Source organism: Rhinopithecus bieti, unplaced genomic scaffold (assembly GCF_001698545.2).
Source record: "Rhinopithecus bieti isolate Rb0 unplaced genomic scaffold, ASM169854v2 scaffold_21201, whole genome shotgun sequence".
Classification (NCBI taxonomy): Eukaryota; Metazoa; Chordata; class Mammalia; order Primates; family Cercopithecidae; genus Rhinopithecus; species Rhinopithecus bieti.
Window position 1 is genome coordinate 1,198,356 of NW_016810610.1, and position 8,452 is coordinate 1,206,807.

The 8,452-nt window shown below is 42.2% G+C and overlaps 1 protein-coding gene across 1 annotated transcript in view; it reads right to left on the reverse strand.

Annotated features, from left to right (window-relative positions):
* The window catches only part of TDRD1 (tudor domain containing 1), a 50,261-nt gene extending 44,848 nt beyond the window's left edge, over positions 1-5,413 (reverse strand). The window contains exon 1 of the mRNA XM_017892509.1: positions 5,296-5,413. The gene's annotated coding sequence lies outside the window, so the exon portion shown is untranslated. The remainder of the gene's footprint in view (positions 1-5,295) is intronic.
* Positions 5,414-8,452: the final 3,039 nt, after the last annotated feature.

Genomic DNA, 8,452 nt, shown 5'->3' on the forward strand with positions numbered 1-8,452 from the left:
ACCTTTTCAAAAGTGGGATAAATATTAAGAACCTCCAGATACTGTAGCAGACTCAAACACCATTCCACCTCTAATTTGCCAGCTAGAGTTAGCAACGATACTGGCCACAGAGTTCTCCTGAGGTGGCTTCTGAGAAAGCTCTTCCCTACCCTGCAGAACAGGGACAGATGTGGCTAGCACAGTCCTTCACCCCTTTCTTCCTGCAACACGGTCCTGAGGCCTGGCGACTTATCACACATTTTGTAATCAGGGAGTAACAAGCACAGCCTGAGGATGGTGAAGGAGCAGATGCAGAGCCAGGTGTGTCTGGTGGTTCCTTCACGTCGCCACTCCAGCTCTGGTTTGCCTATGCAGAGACATGCTGAGGCATCAAATAAGCTGTTATTTGCAGGCCAATACAGTAAAATGAATGACAAAAAGGCATGAACAGAATGCAGAGAGGAAGATAAGTTCATAAACACAAGGGGAAAAACATTCAACCCTATAGTTAAAAAAAAATTCAAATTGAAGCAAGTATGCAGTTTCCATCTAGTGAGTGCAATTAAAACATTAAGCCACTTATTACTGAAGGGAGTATCAATTAATATGCTCTTTCTGGGAAGCAATTTAGAAATATATATGTATATACCTATGGGTTTTTAAAAAGCCTTCCTAGCCACTGACTTGGTACCTCTACATCTAGAAATCATGCCATTGAAATAATCCTAAATACCAAAAAATCCTATATATAAAAATGTCCATCTAAAATAGCAGAAAAGGCCCGGACGCAGTTGCTCACACCTGTAATCTCAGCACTTTAGGAGGCTGAGGAGTGGTGGACTCCTGTAATCCCAGCTACTCAGGAGGCTGAGGTGGGAGAATCGCCTGAACCTGGGAGGCAGAGGTTGCAGTGAGCCGAAATTGTGCCACTGCACTCTACCTTGGGCAACAAAGCGAGACTGTCTCAAAAAAAAAAAAAAAAAAAAAAAAAAAAAAAAATTAACTGTGATGCCTTTAACAGACAATTACACTAGCATTCAGATTCTTAGTTTCCAGAAACACTGTTAAAATGTCTGTTAGAATGGCAAATGAGGCTGGGCGCGGTGGCTCACGCCTGTAATCCCAGCACTTTGGGAGGCTGAGGCGGGCGTATCACGAGGTCAGGAGATCAAGACCATCCTGGCTAACACGGTGAAACTCCATCTCTACTAAAAAATACAAAATATTAGCTGGGCATGGTGGCGGGAACCTGTAGTCCCAGGTACTCGGGAGGCTGAGGCAGGAGAATGGCGTGAACCCGGGAGGCGGAGCTTGCAGTGAGCCCAGACAGCGCCACTGCAGCACTCTAGCCTGGATGACAGAGTGAGACTCCATCTCAAAAAAAAAAAAAAAAAAAAAAAGAATGGCAAATGAAAAGCAGGAAAACCCTGTATATTCAATATAATTATAACTGCAAAAGAAAATCAAAACTGCAGGTTAAAAAAAGATGAATGAAACATATTACGTTATAAATAACAATGAGTATTCTGGAGTAGGTGGGTTGATGAGGATATCTTTTCACTGTCTTTCATATTTTCCAAATTATATTGAATGAATCGTTTTATAGATAAAACATTTTAAGACTGAAGTATCTAACAGTAAACCTTTTTTCCAAAAATGTGGTAACTTAATTCTGAATCAAGTAAAGGATCACAGCAATATTTAAACCATAAAACTAGCGTACAGTTATCTTCTTCTCAAGACACTGAGTTGCATCCTCAGTAGGCTGCTGTGTTACACCTGAGATAGTCTTTCATAACACTATATTTAGTAACTCAGGCTGCCAATCAGTCTACAGTCAGCGCCTCACTACCCTGTATTAGTTACCTATAGACAGTTATATCTGTCATTTAAATTATTTTAAGTTGCTTGAGTGCAGTACTCTTATTTTTAAAAATCTAAACAAAAATACCTCTGATTTCCTGCAGTATCCACCACGGAGCTTTATAGAACTAGGCATTCAAAAGATATTCATATGATAAAAACTATTTTAAATGCACTATTGCACTGTTTTCATGCCAACCTGTTCACTGAAAATGACACTTGCTGTCTGAAATGACATCTGGCAGTCTTAAGTGATGTGCTTAAGTCTTAAGCACATCAGGCTATGAAGTTTACTGAAATTTAATAACAAACTTCATGTCTCACAACGATTCCTCCAAAATCCAAAAATTAGTAAAAAAATTTGACTTTAGAAACGGCATCAGCGTTAGACTTACTATAAAGTTTAAGTAGCAAATAAAGAGGATTTATACTTAAAAGGTTCACCCTATGGTGGAATATTTGGACAATGTTTGAAGGACTCACCCTATTCAGGAATTTTCATTACAACACCCAGTGCAAATACACATCTACACCTATTCTGGCACCACAAACTTCTGGTTTCATTTGGGACAGCCAATCGTGCTGCATTGGAACCATTTTGTAAAATTGTTCCCTTCCCAACTGTTGCTGCCCTGTAACCACAACCTCTCAAAAACACGAGACTCTTATACTGACATGACTCTCATAATGGAACACAGGATCCCAGACACAGGTTGGCAGCCTGTCAACAGGAAAGTCAGAATGTCCCTGACTTTGAACACTACTACCACTTATGCATTAGCTTTTGGAGCAGGTGGCCAGTACTACTGTGAATCCAGATAAAACGTTCAGTCACCTAAAACCTTTTGGAATTTATTTTTAAATATGCAATTATCATACCATTACACGTACACTGATTTACAGTTTTATGAATGTAATGTAAGCATAGACTTAGGCAGCCACCACAACTGGGATACAGAACAGGCTCTTAATGGTGAATTTATTTTTTTTTGAGGCGTTGTCTCGCTCTGTTGTCCAAGCTGGAGTGCAGTGACACGATCTCGGGCTCACTGCAACCTCCGCATCACGGGTTCAAGCAATTCTCCTGCCCCAGCCCTCCCAATTAGCTGGGACTACAGGCATGCTCCACCACGCCCGGCTAATGTTTTTATTTTTAGTAGAGACAGGGTTTCACCAGACTGGTCTCAAACTCCTGACCTCATGATCTGCCCGCCTCGGCCTCCCAAAGTGCTGGAATTACAGGTGTGAGCCACTGCACCCAGCCATAAATTTTTAACATTACAAAACACCAGTAAGACTGAGCATCTATTCCTACTTGGTTTCATCCTGTGTCAACCACTGAGAATATCTGAATCACAAGTAGGCAGGCCCTATGGCATAATACTCTGATTCCCAACCTCACGCTTTAGATTTGATACCCAGGTAAACAAATGTGACAGATTATTGCCGCAAAGGCCCTGAAACCACATGGGTTAACCTCACCCAGTTTTAAAATAAGTAATTTCCCCTATATACAATCTACTACTTTTACATGCTACTAGTGATAAAAATAATATTTAATCATTCTGGAATCCACAGTATTTAAATGTTGATTTAGCTAACACAAAAGGTTAACTAGAAGGGTCTCAACATTTCTTTACGTTAGAGAGTACCTGACTTTCTTAGAATTGGGAATCACTGATGTACCAAAAGAGTAGTGAACTGCCTCATTTCTATAATGCTACAGGCAAAAATGAGGGCTCATATTTCTAGATCTCTTTGTTCTGTACTTCACGCTTTGAACCCACTAAGACCTGAAGCTCCCTAAGGGTAGACCCTCTCTTTTCTTCGGAATCCTACCGGTCCTCCCTGATATTGCTGGGAGCTTCCTAAGATACAGTGGGGGTAAGTCATTTCTTTTCCCTCTAGGACACCAGAGGCTCGAGTTATTTTAACATTAAAAGTGCACGCAGAGATACTCAGCTGTCATTTTTTTCCTTCTCTACTGTTTCCTTTCATTTTCCTGGCAATCCTATGTATTTTGCAAGAACCATTCCACTCAAAGAAAACACTCCGGTTTCGGCTGGACGCCATGGCTCACGCCTGTAATCCCAGCACTTTAGAGGCTGAAGTGGGCGAATCACCTGAGGTGAGGAGTTTGAGACCAGCCTGGCCAACATGGTGAAACGCTGTCTCTACTAAAAATACAAAAAGTAGCAGGGCGTGGTGGCTGGTACCTGTAATCCCAGCTACTCGGGAGGCTGAGGCTGGAGAATCGCTTGAACCCAGGAGGCGGAGGTTGCATTGAGGCAGAATTGCGCCATTGCACTCCAACCTGGGCAACAAGAGTGAAACTCCGTCTCAAAAACAACAACAACAGCAGCAGCAACAAAAAACACTCCGGTTTTAAAGCGACAAAACGCAATGGTTCAGTAAAGCATGAACTCTGAAGTTAGCCAGATAAGTCTCGTCTTCCTCATTTAGCCACACTATCTTGGGGAAATCACTTCATCTTTCTAGGATTCAGCGACTGTAAAATGCGGAGGGCAGTAGTTAACTTCCTCATAAATCCTAATCACGAGGATTAAATGAGAGACGACGTAAATAAATCACTTGGCACAGTGGCTAGTACTTCCTAAGGGCTCAAAGGGCAGCTATTATTTCTGCTTTACTTTTATACCACTCCTACAAGCATAAAATTTCTTCCATTCCTGTGGAACCAGCTTGCAAGTTTAAGATGAAAATAATTTGAGGACTAAAGTATTTTTATTTCGTTATTCCTACAGATAAACAAGGCAGACGTGGGAAGCTGGAATAACTTCCCAAACCCCCCCAGGGCGAGCACCTTACACAGTTCAGATGAAAACGCAGGTCAGCCTCCACGGCCTTGCATTTTAGCACACAACACCGTGCTGTGCTGCCTCACTAAGGAAGCTGGAAGTATCAGTTCCCTTAGTGCAGAGGCCCAGCAGGGCTAACGTTATTTATAGTAAGGACCCCAGGGCCCAGAAAAGCTATTGGCACACAGCAGGCACTCCTTAAACAAACCAGCGCCAGCTGACCCACATCTAAGTGAATGCCCTAGCGCATCTTCCTTTCCTATAGGAGGAAGGTGGGGGAAAAGAAAGTCTAGTGTTAATATTGTTTGTATTGCAGTTTTTAGTCAAACGAAGGCAGTGAATCCACATGCAAGTTTCTCTTAGAGAGAAGGTGAACGTTTGCATTTGAAGGAGTGATGCCCAGAAGTGCTATTTCCAAACTCAGAGAATCCTCCCACACCAAACCCTCCAATCTTAGACCTGCCCGTCGCAGCCAAGGTTCCAAATCTCCTCTCTCCACTTCCATGCCCCTTGTACCCGCTCAACGCCCAACCTCAACGTCCAGCGCCCAACGTCTGGCCCCCAACGACCGAAGTCCCCTCCCTTCCCCTTCATGCAGGCCCTCTCCCTCCCCTATACGCCTGGGAACCCTCACCTGGAAAGGGGCAAGAGGACCAGGGACCCGAACCCGTCTCTGCGGCCTGGCTGTGGTGACGACTGCCTATGCTGGGAGCCCCGCCACCTGGGATGCGCCTGGCACTCCCCTCGCCTCCGATCCCGACTGCGCCCTCCTAGCTCCAGCGCACGCCTGCGCACTCCGCGTCCACGTGCAACTCAATGTGCCCACGTGCTCCCTCCGCCTTCCCCGGAAGCGGCTTGTGGTCTAGTTGCAGGCTCAAAAAGTTCCTTTGCAGAAACTTTATTTTGTTCTAGCTTCTTCTAGAAAGATATCTCTGGCAACGTCCTCGGCACATTTTGGGCGCAAAGATGCAGACTTTGTCTCCTTGAAGGTCACTTGGGTCGCCGTACCCACTTAAAGGTCTTCCAAGGTTTTCCAAATCAACTGCCTCTGCCTGGTCTTAGAAGTTAAACACACACGTGCTCATACTTTTTTTCTTTTCTTCCTGACTGAGGGCATGTGGTTATACCTGTTGGTGTTACTTAAAGACAAGCTTTTAATTTTTTTTTTTTTTTTTTTCCAAGGAACTCTTCTAACAATTTCATAGGAAGGGAACCCTTGTGTACCTGTCATCTAGTTTCTACCTTATCAATTCATGGTTAATCTTGTCTACATCTGCACCCCAAGCACTCTTCCGGCAATGTTTTGAAGCAAATCCGAGAATTGTAAATGTGAGACAAAGTAGCAAACGTCTGCTTCTGGCCCCCAGCGTAGTCCTCCCTCACTGTGAAAAAAGCTTTGTTCATTGTGTTTGTCAGCATGATTTCAGACCGCCTCACTTAGTAACTTCTCAGCCCTCCAGAAGAATCCCTTGAAGAGTGCGTAAGCAGGCTGGAACTCAGGTTCCCACGTCTCAGAATCACTGCATTTTTAGAAAAGATACATTCAGAGATCTAGCCTTTGCCTTTTTCTGTACATAAGGGATAGGATTAATGATGATGCCTAGACTTACTCTCGCACCCAACCTTTGAAGAGATTTTTATCTTATATATAGCTTCTGGGCACTTTTAATGTAACCACTGGGCATAACCTCTACCACCTAATATTTAAAGTGTGCTGACACACTGCTTTGGAGTAGTTTAACAGAAATTTTGTGGGATCTCCCTGGTTGCAGTCCTCTGTAAGACTCTGAATGAAACTAACTTCAATTATTTAAAAGCCTGATTTTTTTTCTTTAGTTGATATATTTTTAATACATTTTATTTTTTAGAGCAGTTTCATATTTACAGAATAGTGAAATTAAAGTGCTGGCTGGGCGTGGTGGCTCATGCCTGTAATCCCAGCACTTTGGGAGGCCGAGGCGGGCAGATCACTTGAGGTCAGGAGTTCAAGACCAGCCTGGCCAACATGGTGAAACCCCGTCTCTACTAAAATAAAAAAAAAAATTTAAAATTAGCTGGGTGTGGTGGCAGGTGCCTGTAATCCCAGCTACTTGGGAGACTAAGGCGGGAGAATCCCCTGAACCTGGGAGGCGGAGGTTTCAGCAAGTGGAGATCATGCCACTGCACTCCAGCCTGGGCAGCAGAGCGAGACTCTATCTCAAAAAACAAAAAACAAAAAACAAAAAAAAAAAAAAAAAAAAAGAAAGGAAAGTGCTGGACAAAGTTCTGACAGAAGTCACATCATTTCCCCTATTATTAGCATGGTCTATTAGCATGATACATTTGTTACAATTAAGGAACCAACATTGATACATTATTAATTAAAGTCCATCCTTTTGATTTCCTTAGTTTTTACCTACTGTCCCTTTTCTGATGCAAGATCTCATCAGGATATCATATTTCATTTAGTTTTCATAGATCCTTAGGCTCTTCTTGGCCACGGGACTTCCTTAGACTTTTTGTTTTGATGACCTTGACGTCAAGCTTCCAGGAGTACTGTCAGGCGTTTTGTAGGATGCCCTACTTTTGCAATTTGTCTGATGTTTTTCTGCTGGTAGCAAAGGAGTTATGGGTTATTGGAAGGAAGATCACAGAGGTAAAAATGCCATTTTTATTGCATCATATCAAGCGTACATCCTATGAATATGATTATGACAATTGATGTAGGACTTGGTCATCTGACTGTGGTAGTGTTTGTTAGGTCTTTCTACTATACTCTTTTTTTTTTTCCCTTCCCTTTTCATACTATACACTTTGAGAGGAAGCTATTATTTGAAGCCCACATTTAAGGAGTAGGGAGTTATGTTGTCCCTCTTTGAGGGTGCAGTATCTACAGAAATTATTTGAAATTCTTCTGCACGGGAGATTTGTCTCTTCTCCATTTACTAATTTAATAATAGACTCATGGATATTTATTTTATACTTTTATAATCCAATACTACTGTATTTCCTTGCTCAGATTTTTCCAGCTTTGGCCACAGGGAGCTCTTTCAGTTGGTTTCTGTTCTTTCATATGCTATCATCAGGTGGTATTTTATTTGTTAAGCACTTTATTACTTTCTGGGATATTGTATCTTTTCATCCAAAAATATTGTAAGTGGGTGTCTTTGAGATTACCACTTTTAAGTAACATCACCAAAACTTATCCCAACTTTAAAAACGGTAATTTCTCTTGCTTTCCTTTCCTTTCTCCTTTTTCTCCTTTCTTCTCCTTTCCTTTCTCTCTGACAGGGTCTTCCTGTCGCCCAGACTAGAGTACAGTGGCAGAGTCATAGCTCACTGCAGACTTGAACTGCTGGACTCAAGCCATCACCCCGCCTCAGTAGCTGGGATTACAGGTGTGAGTCATAGTGCCTGGCCATAATTTCTTAATATCATAAAATTAATACTAAACATTTCCAGATACCTCAAATGTTATTTTTTAATTTTCTTTTTAGAGATGGGATCCCACTGTGTTGCCCAAGCTGGTCTCAAACTCCTGAGCTCAAGCAGCCCACCTCGGCCTCCCAAAGTGCTGGGATTGGAGGTGTGAGCCACCATGCCCAGCCATTCAAGTGTTATCTTAAATTATTGATATGTTCAAATCAGGATCAAAACATCCTGTTTTGCACTCAGTGATTTATTTTTAAAATAGGTTTCTCTTTAAATACTGTACTTCTCTTGCAATTTATTTATTACAGTAACTGCAGGGTTTTTTTTGTTTTTGTTTTTTGTTTTTTGTTTTTTTCCCATTCAATTTTGTTGATTGCATC